The 17,505-nt window shown below is 49.8% G+C and overlaps 1 protein-coding gene across 12 annotated transcripts in view; it reads right to left on the reverse strand.

Moving 5' to 3' along the window:
* The window catches only part of RBFOX3 (RNA binding fox-1 homolog 3), a 440,759-nt gene that overhangs the window by 116,889 nt on the left and 306,365 nt on the right, over positions 1-17,505 (reverse strand). For 11 of the 12 annotated variants that reach the window (XM_086356478.1, XM_086356477.1, XM_086356473.1 and 8 more), the window contains exon 4: positions 13,011-13,050. The exons of the other annotated variant lie outside the window; for it this stretch is intronic. The gene's annotated coding sequence lies outside the window, so the exon portion shown is untranslated. The remainder of the gene's footprint in view (positions 1-13,010; positions 13,051-17,505) is intronic. 12 annotated transcript variants of the gene reach the window in all.

A 17,505-nucleotide genomic window follows, 5' to 3' on the forward strand; every position in this document is an offset into this window, starting at 1 on the left:
TAAGGCCAGCTGAGGGAGTGTGGGGGCACAGGGAGGTTCCTGGCTGGCCTCAGTGGGGGCCACCCCATCCACACCCCATCATCTCCACCCAAGGGGGCCTGGCTGAGTAGGGAGGAAGGCTGGATGGAGAAGGAGGAGGTGGGGCTCTGGGACTGGGAGCCTCTGGCTGGGTACCCTGGCTCCTGTTTAAGGCCCAGCCTGTGACTCCCAGGCTGGACGAGCCCCAAAGAGGCACCAGGACAGAAGTAGTGATGTCAGGCTTTACACCTCTGGGGCTGGCAAGGATGCTGATGGTGCGGGGAAGTGTGGAGGTGCAGGAGGAAGGGCTCAGAGGGCAGGGGTGTCTGTGTGCTCTTGTTGAATGCTCTATAACTGTGTCACAGCCCCTTCACAAGCCACAAACACTGGAGGATGGCAAAGATGTTCAGAGAAGGCCTGATGCCCCAGGAAGCCCCTGCCTGATTTCTAGCGGGTCTAATGAGCTCCAGGGCCCCCTGGGGTGCAAGCGCTTATGAGCCAGTGAGCAAACATGGCTGGAAGCTTCGGAGGCCCAAGAATTTGCAAACCCAGCTCTGCCAGTCACAGCCATGCTTTGACCCTCAATTTCCTCATTTCTAACTGAGGTGACAACTCTGCTCCTAAGCTGTTTCAGTGATCTGATAAGACTGACCAAGTGATCAGTGATCAAAGGAGATGCATAAAAGGCTTGTACCCTCGTACCACCTGAGGATGAGTGATGGAGAAACGGGACATCAGAGTTGACGTGGGTCTCCCTGCCTCCCTGCAAGCTTGAGGAAGGGTCTGGTGCCCTGTTGCTTTTCGGAAGGCCTCTATGCCCACTCCAGGTCCCTGACCATCCTCCTCTGGGTCCTTACTGAGGTAATGAGTGCCCACACCTGTCGATACGGTGCTCAGAGCTGGCACCTGGTCACATTTCCTCTGAGTGTGTCCAGAGGGCCCTGTGGAGCCAGGCTTTGGGTTCAGAAAGCTCACGGGGACCACAGTGCCCACCACAGGCTGTCAGGAGCCCCCGTCCTTACTTTCTGTGGCTTCTAGCCTGGTCAAGTGGCCTTGCCCTTTACGCAGACTTACCATCTCTGCCTTGGGAGATGGGCAGCTCCTGGAGGTCAGGGGCTTGGCCTTGCCTGTTGTAAGGGGGAGCAGCCATCATGGGGCTAGGCACACAGCAGATACCTACAAAAGGGTCTGAAGAGAACTTAAAGGCTGTGGAGCATGGCTGGGCTGCCCTTTAGGGAAGGCAGGGGTGGGGGTCAAGCCCTCATGGAGAGAAAAAGCAGTTTCCTCCATGGTCTGGGTCACTGTTGACCAGACAACGAGCTTAGGTCTGGAGGGTCTGGGGCTCCAGCAAACTTCACACCGCACCTCTGGGATGCGGGTGGGAGTTCTGCACTCCCCACCCAGAGCATTTTGGGGGCTTGCCATTTCTTGCGTGCCTCTCTATCCCCTGGGGACCTGCCCATGCCGCCTGCACTGCCCCTGAGTAAGTCGCCTGTCTCCTGGCATCCTCTGCTCTGGGGTGGCCACACCAACATCTTCTCTGGGAAGACTGGATCAGATAGCAATGTCTCACGGGCAGGGCCTGTGTCAAATTAAGCTCTAGGATGTCTGCTAAAAAAATGCATGCCTGAGTGCACACACACGGCAGTGCAGGAGCCCACAACACAGCTGCACGCATTTCTGCACACACACACACATACTCAAACACACAGGTTCTGCCCTGCACACACGATGACTCTATCCCCACAAACATACCAAGGTGGCATATGCATCAGAGTGGCCCCCAGTCAGCAGGCCATGTCCACCCACGTGCACCCAGGAGACCTTCAATTGGTCGGTCGCAGGGGGATGTCCCAGGGCCCCAGCACAGAGACTTGGCTGTCCACCTGTGCTGGGTGGTGACTTCTGCCACAGACTCAATCTACAGCCCTCCTGGCTGGTGGCATGAGACATGGAGAGGATGCCGCATCCTCCAGTAAGAACACCAGCAGTTATGAGTGAGAGATGATGAAGGGAGAAGGAGGAGGGGGCTGGGAGCAGCTGCCCCCACCGAGTGGGGCCAGGGAGTGGATTCTAAGGGCCACCGTCCACACAATCCCAAGCAAGCTGCTCTGTGACGGTCCCCCTCCAGCACAGTGATAAAGCAAATGACACTTTCAATAATTCAGCAGCAGGAGAGGGGCTTGGGAAGTGGAAACCTCATCAGGGGCAAGAGGAGCAAGGGAAAGATGGGGTGCATAGGGAAGACAGGTTTGAACTCACATCTGTTCCCTCACATGTCGTCACACCTGGGGGGCTCTCCCCATGTCCTGATTTAAACAGGTGCTGGCAGAGTCTCCTTCCCAAACAGTTAACATGTGGCAGCCACTCAGCACTGCCTCCCATTCAGAAGAGCCACCTGGTCCTCCCCTTTCAATAGATGAGACTCCTCTGCAGCCTCCAAGGATGGAAGGGACCCATCCATCGCTGGCCAGCTGTCGTCCTTCGACAGTTCTCCCTTTAGACTGCCCTTAAACCTGCCCTTTGGACTCCTCCTTCTGATTTCAGTGGATCTAAGGCCACATGGAGAAAACCACCTTTTCCTTCAGCAGCCCAGCCCTCGGACACTCCAAGACAGACAGTCTGGCTACCCAGTCTTCCTCCACTGGCTGAACAGTCCTAGTGAACCTTCATAGCGATGACTTCAAAGTGAACCCAAGGGTCCAGGGAGGCTCTAACCAATTTCCCCTTTGCATAATCTGGGAATGTGCCTTCAATCATGCAATCCAAATAACATGAGCTTACGAGGCTTCTACTCAGAGTGACCGCACCCTCCAGCTTGTCTGGGACACTCTTGGTTTACAGGTAACAGTGTCCCCAGCCTGGATAAGCTATTTTGTCACTATTCACCACTGTTTTGTCACTATTATGGACTAAATGTTTTTGTCCCCCTCCCCATCTAGGGAAATTCTTATGTTGAATCTCTGACCCCAATGAGATGGCATTAGGATGTGGGGCCTCTGAGAGGTGATTAGGGTCAGATGAGGTCATGATGGTGGGGCCCCTGTGGTGGGATTAGTATCCTGATTACTTCCTGCTTCTGCTTTCCATGTGAGGACACAATGAGAAAATAGAAAACAGCGATCTGCACCCCAAAAGAGGGCCCTGACCAGGACCCGACCTTGCTGGCACCCTGATCTTGGACTCCGGCTCCCAGAACTGTTAGCAGTAAATATCTTTCCTTGATAAGCTGCCCAGTCTGTGGCATTCTGTTACAGCAGCCTTCATGGACAAGACAACCCCCTTAATTGTACTGAACTGACCATCACTTAAAACCCTCGCCCCTTCCTTCTCTTACATTCATCAACTTAGTATTTTTGGGCCAAGAGCAGTATTTTACATTTATTCTTATTGAGTTTAGTTCAGTTTCATCTAGGGTCCTGGGCAGTATTAGTTATTCATCTCAGTTTCAGGTAAACAAGAATCTGATCATCATGCCTATTGCACGCTTACATAAATCACGGATAAAAACGCCGACTAGGCTAGGGTTGAGAGCAGAGCCTTGTGGCATACCACTAGGGACACCCCAGGAGCCAGCGCTCTTTGGAGATAATCATTCAGGCAATTCTGAATGCACCCAACGGTACCGCTATCCAGTCTCCAACTGGAAGACGAATGGGGACTTCCTTGGTGGTCCAGCAGTTAAGCATCCACCCTCCAATGCAGGGCACGCAAGTTTGATTGAGGAACTAAGCCCGTGTGCCACAAATGGAGGGGTCTGCACAGTGCAACAAAGAGCTGGAGGGCCACCATGAAGACCCGCGCAGCAAAAAAAGGGAGAGAGAGAGAAGGCAGGAGCAGGGTGGGCCTAACTGCAGAGGTGATGTTCAGGCCAAGCTGGAGGAGCCAAGGGAAGGAGCCCTAAGGCTCTTTGGGAGGCATGTTCCAGCAGATGGAATAGCCCAGGTAAAGGCTGTCATGGGACGTGTTTGGCTATTCAGAGAACAGTCAAAGCGGCCCCTTGGAGTGGAGTAAGGAAACTGAAGGGGAGCTAATGGAAAAGGTGGTCAGAGAGATGATGGGGCCAGATCTCATGAGGTCTTACACGGGAGGGTGTTCTGATGACTGGCTTTTCGCTAAAGGAGCAGGCAGTCCTGAGAGGATTTGAGCTGAGGAGGGGCAAGTTACAAGGTCCAACTTAGACTTTAAAAGTATCATCATTAAAACCCCTGAGCACAGTCTTTAAAAGGGGGGAGGGCCGGGTTAGGGTTAGGGTTGGGTTTTAGGGTTAGGAGGTGTTGAAGGAGGAAGACCTTAAGACCATTTCCACTCATCCTAAGGATTTCTTCAGAGCCAGCACCCATAGCAGAGTGGGGACGGCTTCTTGGCTCCATTAGCAGTCTTATCCTTCTACCCTTGATCAAGAGAACATGAGATATCTTTGATGGCACCGGGCATCTCTTGAGAGTCAATCTGCTAGGGCAGGAAGGAGCCTGGATCCAACATCACTCAGACAGAGGCTAATTTCAGCTCAGCTGCTGACTTGCAGTATGGCTTTGAGAAAGTTTCTTAATTTCTCTGAGCCTCAGTTTCCTTTTTGGAAAAATGGGATAGCATCATGTACTTTCCTGGATCATTATGAAGTTTAGAAATCACCAAGGTGAAGGAACTGACACACAGGTGTTGCTTGATAAATGATCACCATTATAAATTCGATCAAGGGAATTTGCAGGTATAAGAATGAAGAGAGAAGCAGGTATGAAAGTGGGGGTGGGGAGACAAGTGAATTTATTCATCACAAAACTGGAGGAGGAAAAACTCCACATCCACAAGTTCAGGAGTCTCTGGAGCCCGGCCAGCATCGGGGACCCTCAGCCTTCTGGGTAGTGACCTCTCAGCCTGGCCTGCACAGAAGCTTCTGTGGACGCTCCTTCAACCCCATCTTGCTCTGCTCCATCCTCGTTCCTGTATCTCCTGTCCTTCCCTCCAACGCATCTGCAAGTACCAGAGAGTCAGCAGGCTGGACACCCAGCAAAGAAGCCTGGAGATTCCTTGCTAGCTTGCCTGAGACCCCTGGTTCTGTGAGCCAAGTCCTGGAAGGCTAGTTCCAGCAGACGAAGCACAGAAGCCCCGAGAGCAGAGCAGAAGATGAAAGCACATCTTTGGAGGCAAGTTGGGCCTCTGCCTCCGAGTGGTTTTCCCTTTATTCCCTTAGACTGGCTGGAAGTGCATCTGCCCCCCACCCCTGCCCACCACCAGGAGAGGGTGATTATTTGCTCGAGTGTCAGTCTGGTTGGTTCAGGGTGGCATCCTGAGCACCTAGCACAGCCCTTGGCACACAGTAGGTGCCCATGGCACCATCCTGGACCAAATCACTGGGGCCGCCCAGGGCCTTCCCGGAAGGATTCTGGCAGGAGCAGGCCCCGCTCAGTGTTTGCTGGCTGCCGTGCAAGGGGAAGGGTGGCCAGGAGAGTGGACTTGGGGCCAGTACTCATTACTATATACTTTATAACTTTACAGAAAAACTCTTGTTGCTGAAAGCAAGTGTGTGGTCACTTGGGGCTCAGGTGTCCAGCATCTGCCTGCAGCAACGAGAGGCAGAAGCATGCATGTGATGGTGGAAAGGACAAAAGCAAAGTGTCCTGGGATAGCCTGAGCAGCTCAGGAGACACAGGGGTGACCCTAGTGCTCAGGAGAGGGTGGAGGGACGCAGGGGCAGAGGGAGGACGGCGCAGTCCTCTGGGCTGGTTTTGCCTTTCCAAGCACCTCACCAAGGCCAGGGAGAGACTGATTTATAACTGTTGTGTGGTGAGGGACCTACACTAAATGGTGAGCCTGTATGTCCTGCTTTTCAGCCACAGATAAGAATAAAACCCACCTTATTCGTGGACCTCCCCAGTGGATCCCAGAGACCCCCAGCCCTCCCGTCGGCCTTGAGGGAAGGCCTGTAAGATCAGAAGGGATCTGAGGTGGGCAGCCAGGCTGGCTGGTGCCCGTGTCTTTCTGCCTGTTGCCCCCATCAGAGGCAGTCATCCACAAGAGACTGCACAGTTTCTCCTCTCAAGCCACCCTCACAGGCCTTCCGCATGATGGGCTGTGTCTCAGGCAGATGGTGTCAAGGCCTCACAGTCTCCCTCCTCTCCCAGCCTGCTGCCTGCAAGCTCTCCGTGCTCCCTCTGGCACGTGCCTTGGGCAAAGCCGTCCACCCCGGAGCAGGTGGGGCAGCTGTGAAGTCTGAGAGAGAGAGAGATGTGTGTCTTGCTCTCTGCACCGTGACCCATCTTCCACTCCTCGAAACCGAATGATAAATTACTCTGCCCAAGCGGAACATGCCCGGACAAGCCTCCTCTCCAACTGTAATTAATACTCTTGGGAAAACACAAACTCGGGGTTTTTATACTTTTGCACAAACATGGATGCGCACACACAGGCTCTTCTTTCTGTTGTCCTCTAATCCCATCTCGAATGTTTCATGTGCTGCTTTTTTCAGAGGTAGCACAAAGCTACCCAGCTGGATACAGCCTGAAAACCAAGGGAGGCACTGGGGACCCTTGTCAGTCCCTGCGACACAGAGCCCGACGGTTTGGGAGCTGATTTTCTGGCAAGTGGTATCCATGCTGCTGGTACAGTAAGCTCCCTACATAGGAAAGAGTTCCATTCCAAGAGCGCGTTTGTAAATCCAATTTGTTCATAAGTCCAGCAAAGTTAGCGTAGGTATTCAACTAACACAGTTGGCTACATAGGACTTTACTGTAACAGGTACACAAATAATTCATAAAAAACAAACACAAAAAATAAACATTTTAAATCTTACAGTACAGTACCTTAAAAGTATAGAAGTACAGTACAAAATAGCTAGCATTGAAAGGAGCGCGCTTGAATTTTTGAAAGTTCACAACTTGAAGGTACGTATATAAGGGACTCAATGCACAGTGTAGCCTTAGAGTTAGAAACAGCCGTGGGATTGGGTGAACCCTTCGTGATCAACATATCAGACATTCCCCCATCTTTTTTCCCCCACGATGACAGCCTAAGTGATGCACTAATCCAAACACATGTGTATATATGTCAAAAAACTCCTGACATCTGATATTCCTGGAAAAAAGTTCTATAGTGAGTCAGAAACCTTGCAGTCCCGTGAAGCTAGTCTGCCAACAACCCTGACAATGGAAATGCTCTGTCAAAGGTCAGGAGAGCCCTAGCTAGCCTGGTAGGGCCTAGTCCTCTGTGTCCCATGCTGGTCAGTTAGCTCCTTTGGTGTGGCAGGTGGAGGCATGGCTGGGCAGGGGCTCAGAAACCCAAGCCCAAGAAACCCACACTCTCTTATAAGGATCATCCACTTTGCTCAAGGGAAATTCTCAGCTTAAAAAGAAGCCTGGGCAGCATGAGCCTGAGCAAACCGTTTACCCATCCTAAGCCTCAGTTTCCTCATCTGTAAGATGGGGATAACGTGTCGTATGAGTTAACAGCTGTGTGAGCCCCTCATAGGCTGGGGGATGCTGTGCACAGATAGAGGGTTAAGACTGCAGCTCCAGCTGTGCCTGGCTTATGGAGAGGGCTTGGGGACTGTGATTTGGGGGAGTGAGTGGCCTTAGCGTCTGACAGGTCCTCCTTCCAGCTCAGCTACTTGTATGGGGGTTGAGGTGGATGCTGCGCCTGATATGCTATGATATGCTTAAACTGGGAGGCAGTTGGGGCTGCTGGGGGACTCTGAGTTCCCTTTTGCCTCACCACTGGGGGGTTTCTGACCTCCCCACCCTGGGGGTTTCTGACCTCCCCACCACAGGGGGTTTCTGATTTCCCCACCCCAGGGAGCTTCCTGACCTCCCCATCACTGAGGTTTAGAGAGGCTTGGCGGTATTATCCTCCCCCTCCCTACTTATTCTTTACAATCAGAAATTTCTTAAGAAGAGATTCTGTGAAGAGCCCTTTGTAACAGTCTTCTAAGATCTAAATTCTTGATGTTGCAGATTCATCTTAATTGAGTTGGGGTGGGGTGGGCCGTTCTCAAGGAAAATGAGACAACGGTGTTTGTCCCTCTACTCAGACCCTTCACTGTCAGGTCCACGGTGCCTGGACCAGCCCACTCCCTTCACAGGAGCTCTCCCTCCTCCCACCCTGGTGCCTTGAGGCAAGAGTGGTTTTCAAGACATTGGACACCAGACGATGAAGGACAATGATCTGTCTCTGAGAGGTGGGAAACCCAGAGAGGGGAGCCCTCATAGCTTTCCACCCAGAGAGGTTTCAGGCCAAAGTGCAGGGATCCCAGGTAGAGCCTGGGGTCATTCCTGAGTTGAGACAGAACTGAGAGCTGGGGAGACCAAGTTGACTGGACCTGTAAGACTTGGTAGCAGAGAGGAAAGAGCTGGACAGAGTGGGGACCCTGGAGAGTTCTAGAGGGTTCCCACTGAGTATTCAGCTGAGTCCTAAGCAGCACATGCATTTGAGGGAAGAACCATCTGAAAGGATTAGAGGAAACAGTACAACCATCAAAATAACAAAATAAGAGGTAAAGCTAATAAGTCATGAATGGAGATAAAATGGAATAATGATTAAAAAATACTCAATCCAAAAGAAAGCAAAAAAAGATGGAAAAGAGGATAAAGAACAAATTTAAAAAACAGAAAAAAAATGAGATGATAGACTTAAGCCTATGTTGGACTAAGGTTTGAAAATTAATGAATATAATTCACCAAGTTTTTAAAGTTGTTTTTTTAGCAAACTAAAAATGGAAAGACATACGATCATTTCAATGGACACAGGAAAAGAATTTAACAACAGTCAACATCAGTTTCTAACAAAAAAAAAACTGAAAAAATTTTTCCAATGAACTAGCAATAGAAGGGAACTAGGTGAGCAAACTCCAGGAGACAGTGAAGGACAGGGAAGCCTGGTTTGCTGCAGTCCATGGGGTCACAAAGAGTTGGACACGGCTGAGCAACAAGAAATAGAAAGAGCCCTATGAAAAGCCTACAGATAATATCCTACTTAACAGTGAGAGGCTTACTATCTTTTTAACACAAGGTGTAAAACAAGAATGGTTGTTTTCACCACTTCTGTTTAGTGTTCTACCAGAGGTTCTAGCCAGTGAAACAAGGCAAGGAAAAGACATACAAGGCCTCCAGATTGGAAGGGTAGAAGCAAAACTGTCTTTCTTCACAGACAACATGATCATATATGCAGAAAATCTGATTGAATCTACAAAAGCTACTAGAACTGGTGAGTTTTGCAAGGTTTCAGGATACATGATTGCTATCAAAAAACATAATTTTGTTTTTATACACTAGCAACAATCAGAAATGGAAATAAAAAATGCCATTTAAAATAACAAAAAAATATGTGATACCACTTTTCACTTTCATGCATTGGAGAAAGAAATGGCAACCCACTCCAGTGTTCTTGCCTGGAGAATCCCAGGGATGGGGGAGCCTGGTGGGCTGCTGTCTATGGGGTCGCACAGAGTCGGACACGACTGAAGCGACTTAGCAGCAGCAGCAGCAGCAGGGGGTAAATCTGACAAGAGACATATAAGACCCATACACTGAACCACAAACCATAGATCAGAGAAAGGCGCCCCAACTAACTGGGGAGACATACCTTGTTTAAGAGTCAGGAGATAATATTGAGATTCAATGATCCTCCAAGTTGATCTATAGATTCAATGTAATCCCATTCAAATTCGCAGTTGGTATTAAAAAAACAATTCACATGCTGATTCTAAATGTAAGGGACCTAGAATAGCTAATCAAAGTTGGAGGGCCAACATTACCTGATCTCCAGACTTAATATAAAGCTACAATAATCGTGGTAGTATGGTATGGCATTCAGGTAGACAAACAGGTCAATGCAACTAAGTCCAGAAGTGGACCCACACATATATGACAACTAATTTCTTTTCAAACTGAGAAGACAATTCAACAGATAAAGGACAGTTTTTAAAATACGTAATATGGAATTCTGCGCTTCCCTGGTGGCTTATTGGTAAAGAATTCACCTACCAATGCAGGAGACGTGGGTTCTGTCCCTGGGTTGATGAGATCCCTGGAGGAGGAAATGGCAATCCACTCCAGTATTCTTGCCTAGGAAATTCCATGGACACAGGAGGCTACCAGGCTACAGTCCATGGGATCGCAAAAGAGTTGGACTTAACTAAGAGACTAAACAACAGCAACAACAATACGGAATCCACTGGCTATCCACATGCAGAAAAATGAATTTCAATCCACCTTCCACTATACACAAAAATGAACTCAAGATAAATCACAGACCTAATGGAGTATCTGAAACTTATAAAATGTCTGTAAGAAAGTATAGGAAAAAACCTTGGTGACTTTGGATCATGCTAAATAAATCTTGGATACAGCATGATCTATGAAGAACACATTGGCAAACTAGGCTTCATCCAAGTGAAAAAGTGTGCTCTTCACGGGGACACTACAGAGAGAATGAAAAGTCAGACCAATGGGAAGAAAAATATTGGCAAAGCAGGTGTCCAATAAAGGACTTATATTCAGAATATATAACTAACTCCCAAAACTCAACCATAAGAAAACAAACCACAAGTCTGTTCTCTATATTTGCATCTCTGTTGAGAGAGTAGCACTGAAACATATATATTACCATGTGTAAAGTAGATGGTGGGAGGTTGCTATTAAAACACAGGGAGCTCAGCCGGGTGCTCTGTGACAACCTAGAGGGGTGGGAGGAAGGCTCAAGAGGGAGGGGATATATGTTTACTTATGGCTGATTCGTGTTGTTGTACCGCAGAAACCAACACAACATCTTAAAGCAACTATCTTCCAATTAAACATAAAAAAGAAAAAAAAAACCACCCAATAAAAATATAGGCAAAGATTTGAACAGGCACTTCACCAAAGGAGATGCAGGTGTCAAATAATCACATGAAAGATGATCAACATCATTCGTCATCAGGGCAATGCAATGGGACCACAGCCAAATACCATTTCACACCTGTTAGAGTGGTTAAAAGGATAAAGACCGGTAACACCGAGTGTCGGTGAGCATACAAATCTGTGATCCTCACACACGGCTGGTGGGAATGTGAAATGCTGCAGCCATCTTTGGAAGAGAGTTTGGCCTTTACTTAAAAAGTTCAACATGCACTTCCCATAGGAGCCAGTCATTTCATTCTTGGTCTTTTACCCCAGAGAAAAGCAAGCTGGTGCTTGTACAAAGACTTGGTCATGAACGCTCCTGGCAGCTTTATTTGTAATAGCCCCAGACTGGAAACATCTCACATCTCCTTCAAGGACTAAATGGATAAACAAACCGTGGTGCTTTCATAACATGGAATGCTTCTCAGCAACAAGAAGGGTGAGCTGTGGGTGCACACCACCACATGGATGAATCTCAACACAATTGTGTTGGTGAAAGAGGCTAAACCGAAAGAGAGAGGACATAAGACGCGATTCTATTTATATAAAGTGCTAGGGAAAACAGATCATTTTATGGCAACAGAAGGCAGATCAGTGCTTGCCTAGGAAAAGGGGATTGGGAAGAGGTGAGAGGAAGAGATTAAAGAGCACCAGGAAAGTTCTGGGGGTGATGGATGTGTTTGGTGTCTTGACTGTAGCGATGATGTCCCGGGTATAATCATGTCAAAATGTAAAACTGTACACTGTGAAAACACCTAGTTGATTGTGTATGCATTGTACTTTGGTAAAGCTGAGTAAAATACTGAGTGTGCAAAAATCCAGCCAGCTGGTCACTACATCATCCTTAGAGTGCAAATGGACTCTCTGTCTCACAGACGAATTTACCTGAAGACTGGTTTGTATGCTTGCCCATACAATGAGACTCAATTTTATAAAGATGGCCTGGCAAGAAGGCTGCCGTGTGAAGCTGCCTTCTCTGTGGTTACAACACTCTGGTGAGAGAGTGAGAGCAAGGCCGACTCCACTTTCTCTGTCCCCTCCCACGGAGAAACGCATCGAGCACTCACAGAGCCAGGACAGTCACTCCCTGGGGACTCTGTCACGCATCATCCAGGGACACATGAAGAGGACCCCTGATGGAAAGCTAGTGAGCGGGGCCCACTTGTCCTCCCCACACAGCTCCTGTGGCCTGTGGTGAATGACATCTGGGAGACACTCCCTGGACAAGTCAAGCTCCATTTGGTCCATGATGAGCCAAGCGTGGGCTTGGGGAAAAAAAACACACTAAATTTCCAGTGTTTGGCTCAGGAAGGCCTCAGACTCCTCCCAACCAACAGCTTTACTTCTGTTTCTGCCCTGTGGATAGGCTTGGCTATCCTGGGCCCTGCAGCCAAGACCCAGGAGCCCGCGAGGAGAAGCCCCCTGGGACCCAGGATGACAAGTACATGGCACACCTGCGTGTTCTAATTTTGTTCACAACAAATACACATTATCTTTACAATAACTTACCCCTCCCCCAAAGTAAAAGTCTGCAAGTGAGCCTACACGAGAGAGCACCTGCGGGTGGGCAGGACACAGGACCCAGGGCTCAGGTCAGAAATGTCCAGCGCCCTCTGCTCCCCACCCCTCCACCATGGGGGTTGGCTTTGGGAACTGAGCCCCTTCCCCGAGGAGGCCAGGCCACAGATGGGAGTTGGACACCCTGGACCAGTGAGCCTGAGCTGCCCTGGGTTCTGAAGACCTGCAGTCTGGGGGTGGACAGCTGGGCACCGAGTACCTGGGGTGGGAGAAGGGGAGGTGAAGGGAAGGGACGAGGAAGGAACCAGTGCAGCTTCCCCGGCCACGCCGAGCTGCTAGGCAGCGTCGCCTTTAAACAAACTCCTGTTCTCTCATGTCCCTCCTGGCTCCCCAGGCCTGCTTTCCCAGTATATATTGGGCTGGCCCATCATGGGAAGAGAGCTAAATAAGCCACCCCACTTCGACCCCACCAAACCCCTCCTTCGAGCAAATAGGAAACTCAGAGCCCCCCAGCACCCACTGTCAGCAGCTCCCAAGATGTTCAACATGCGCATATCTGCCAAAAACTATTCAGGGGGAAAAAAGAGAAAGTCTTTCTACCTTTTATTCAGCCAATTTTTCCCGAGGCACTGTGGGCTCTCTAAGAAAAAGAAAAAGAGAGAAAGAAAGAAAGAGGAGAGAATTAGAATCAATGTCGCCATCATACATCTGGTTGCTAGCTGTGATTTGCCCATTGACTAGTCAAGTCTGGAAAAGGAGGCATTATCTCCCTGGGAGGCCGAGGAAACCTGCCCAGGTTAAACTCTCGCGGCTGTCTGTGCGCTGGCGGGGCTGGGAGTCGGCATTTGATTTAACAGGCAGAGACAAAGGGAAACAGAACACCCTGGGCCTGCCATCCAGATTTTCCAAACTCATGTTTCCCTGCAACTCTGGGGCACTCCTTTGTGTTTTCTCTCTTTCTTCCCTTTCCCGCAAACTCTGAGGTACCTCTTCTCTTCTTCCCCACCCCCACCTGGTTTTGAGGTTACCTTCAAAGGGGATTTTGTGGCTCCCTGCCTCCCCAGGTGCATCTCTGTGTAGAGTCATGGCCTGCCAATCTATTTTAACAGTAGTCAAAGGAGAACACAAGGAAAAGTGGATGGGCTGCTGCTGTTGCTTAAAGAGAAGTAAGACAGTTCTAAATCCCAGCAAACACATGATTTCAGAAGCCACCATTGTGTGCTGTTTGGAATTAGGCGCTGCTTCCAGGAGCTTCCATCGGCAGGAGCAGCTCGGAGCTGGTGGCGGAGTGGCAGGGCCCAGGTATTAGCTCCTTTTATAACCCAGGAACCTGGGATGCGAGATATCAAGGGGCCCGTCCTGGGGGCCTGGGGGCTGCACACGTGTGTCTGGACTCCTGATCCCGCCCTTTTCTCATCGGGCACTTTGGAGATTAGAAATGAGGGTGCATGTCTGTGCATGAACGTATGTGTTTTCTCTGGACTTAAATTTTCCTTATTGATTTTGGTAATGTTTCATAACTGTATATGTACATATCTTGCACATGATAAAATACACATAACATTTTACCATTTTAACCATTTTAAAGTGTACAGTTCAGTGGTATTAACTGCATTCACATTGTTGTACACACCATATCTGGTTCTAGAACTTTTTCATCACTCTGAAAGGAAACCACATACTCATTAAGAAGTCACTCGGCATCCCCCTATCCACACTGTGTGTGTACTTTAAACAAAAAAAAAACCCTTAACATAAACATGTTAAAAACAACCGAAAAGCTTCCAGAATCAAAAGGTAGTCAACTGGGCCTCTTTCTTACAATGCAGAAAATCACCGTCATTACCGTCATCAATATCACCAGGAATGGTGTTAAAAAAGACGAAAAAGAAAAGAAAAAAGAAATCACCAGGAAGAACAGGGAGCTGCTGTCACTTATTCTGTACATTTTATGTGCCAGCTGCAGGCACCATTCTTACCACCCCCATTTTTCAGATGAAAAAACTGAGGTGCCCTCGGTTAAGCGACTGCACCACCAGTAGCTGGGGTGGCTGGGTTTCCCCAGCAGGTTTCCACTGTGCTGCACTTCCACCCATGGAAAGAGGCACCCTGCTCTGCAGGAAGTAAGAATTAAAAGTGGAAGGGGAACATTTAATGCACAGATTTTGCTTGGCACATGGTAAGAGTTTGTGCAAATCACAAGGCACTATCTCATGGGAAACCTGTTCCCACCCGCCCCCCGTCCCCACACACACAGATACCAGCCACGGCAGGGATGGCTGTGGGCCAAAGTGTGACTGAACTTGAGCCACAAACGAAGTGGCCATCACGGATGTGGCCCCCCCAACAGCCACTGTGTTGACTGGCATCCCTGCCACCCCCAGCCAGCTGGCAAAAGTGGCTTTTCTGGCACGTGCCCACATGCAGCTCACAAAGTGACTGGGTGAGATTGGAAGGCACCATCGAATGAAGGCGTCCTTACAAAATGAGTCGGATTGAATCAATCAACTTGCATCAGCCGCTGCCTTCAGTTGATTTGGGGGATTTTCTTATTGTTGACTCTTTCCTTTTTTTTTTCTTCTTAAAGTGAGTTTTCCTCTCAGTTCAATTCAATTTAGTTCCATTTAATTCAATCCATCCAGCCCCAGTGGGCAGACATATGCACTGGCTGGAGCATGGGTCTGGGCCAAGCCTGTGGGAGTCGGATTGGAGGAGCCTGCTCTGCTGGGCAGGCGGCTGCAGGGCAGGAGAACGCAGGCTGGTCCAGGATGTGAGACGGGGCACTTCATCCCTCCCTGCCCTAGTCTCTCCTCTACCCAAACAACTTCCATGACCACCCTCCTTTATCCACTGTGTCCAACCCACAGATTTCCTCTAGGCGCCAGGGAATCTGCTGGCCTGGAATTCCCAGTCTCTGGGGAACATCAGCCCAGATCAAGGTTGGCAAGGCAGCCCCACCCTCACCCTACTAGCCTCCACTGGTCCTAAGGTCCTGAGTCACTCCTTGAAAGTGAAAGTCACTCAGTCTTGTCTGACTGTTTGCATATTTGCAAAGAGTGCACACTCTTTGCACATATTCCATGAACTATACAGTCCATGGAATTCTCCAGGCCAGAATACTGGAGTAGGTAGCCTTTCCCTTCTCCAGGAGATCTTCCCAATCCAGGGATCAAACCCAGGTCTCCCGCATTGCAGGCAGATTCTTTACCAGCTGAGCCGCAAGGGAAACCCAGTGTTTCCACAGTTATCAGGGGCCTCATTTGGCCAAAGGGAAATATCTGATACCTACGCCTTTTGAGGGGCTTCCCTATGGCTCAGACAGTGAAGAATCTGCCTGCAGTACCAGGATTCGATCCCTGGGTCAGGAAGATCCCCTGGAGAAGGGAATGGCTACCCACTCCAGTATTCTTGCCTGGAGAATCCCATGGACAGAGGAGCCTGGTGGGCGACAGTCCATGGGGTCGCAAAGAGTCAGACATGAGTGAGCAACTAACACTTTCATGCCATTTGAATCCAGGGGTTACAATGATTCAGTCCATGTCAGAAGACTCAGAGGCAGGGGCCCATGTCCATCTCCTCTGTACTTTGAAAGACCCAGAACCAGAGGGACAGTTGGGAGGCCCTGGTGAGCCTGATGCCTCACACGAGGGTCCAGCCTGTTCTCCTAGCGCTTCAGGCTGAGCCTCCTGCTCGTCATGGTCCGCTGTCCGGGTACAGAATTTCCAAGGTAATGAAGGTTTTCCTTATGCCTCCCTGGAGGTTATTGCTACCTGGAAGGAAAGGAAGTGGGCTCTGTGCAGACCCGTCCCCGCTGTGGCCCAGCTGCCCTCCTGGAGTGAGCAGCCAGGGATGGGCTGACTCCGATGGGGCTTGCCTTGCTTTCTGAGACAAATACTGGCTTCTCCTTCCCTCTTCCACACCCCAGCATCTCCTACCCTCTACTCTCTCACCTCACCCACCTGTCCCACCACCCCATCTGTGAGAGGTGGGAGGGAGGAGCCTGGGGCTCATCCTGATTGATGGGCCTTGCTGACAACATCCACCCGTGGGAGTGCTGGTGGGTCAGGAACCATGGGGCTGACTCTCAGCCTCACAGTTAGCAAACACTGCTCTCAGCCGCCCAGCGGGATAATCAATTATGGAGATTTTTGCCACCATGATCAGGTTCGTGGAGAAGCACAGCTCATTAGACCAGGAGCCCTGAAGTTCCCAAGCACAGCCGAGGAAAGACTCTTTAGCAAAGTCCAAACAGAGTAAGATGTATTTACGAAGCTCGGGGGGTCTCCACCCAGCCCAGCCTGCACTGCTACAGCCTCTGCGTGAAGTCTGCTGAGCTACAAACTGTGGACTTCCTTGATGGCAAGGAGTTATGCAGAGCCGAGCTGCTTTCCGTCTGTTGGGGCAGGAAGTCCCCTCCGTGTGGCACCCACTCACTAGGCTGTGACCCAAACACCACCCCGCAGAGGCCATATCTCAGAGGCCCCAGAGCCTGGCACAGGGCCAATACAGAGAGATGGAGGCAGTAGATGTTTGGTGAAGGAATGAATGAATGAACCAGCAGGCAAGTGTCTGCCATGAGGGATCATGACCAGATGACCATTTTGAGAAGCAGGCCTGGGTCCTTCTAGAGTGATATTTGCTCCTGGGGATCCCATCATAAAGGGACACTCACCCCCATGGGGACCATTCCTCATGGTCTCCCCGCTCAGTTCTCCTTCACCCCAGATTCCATTAGTTCACAGCTTAACTTGCCACCCTCACCCCCGTCCCCCTCCAATGCCGAGTTCCTCTTGGGCTTTTCTCTACAATTCTCCTTAACAGCATTAGTATCTGTCTTTATTCAACTCCATTCAAATGAAAGATGTCATTCCCTTTAACCTGTGTTCTCTTCTGTCCATAAATCAGTGGATTTTTAAAGAAATTAATTTACTTGTATCACCTTCGGGATGAAAAGAATACACGTCCTGCACCCCTATGTTCGTAACAGTCCTATTTGCAATAGCCAAGATGGAGGAGCCTGGTGGGCTGCAGTCCATGGGGTCGCTGGGAGTCAGACACGACTGAGCGACTTCCCTTTCACTTTTCACTTTCATGC

The sequence above is a fragment of the Bos grunniens genome, chromosome 19 (assembly GCF_055505025.1).
Source record: "Bos grunniens cultivar Pamir isolate PY7600 chromosome 19, Bosgru_T2T1.0, whole genome shotgun sequence".
NCBI classification, from domain to species: Eukaryota; Metazoa; Chordata; class Mammalia; order Artiodactyla; family Bovidae; genus Bos; species Bos grunniens.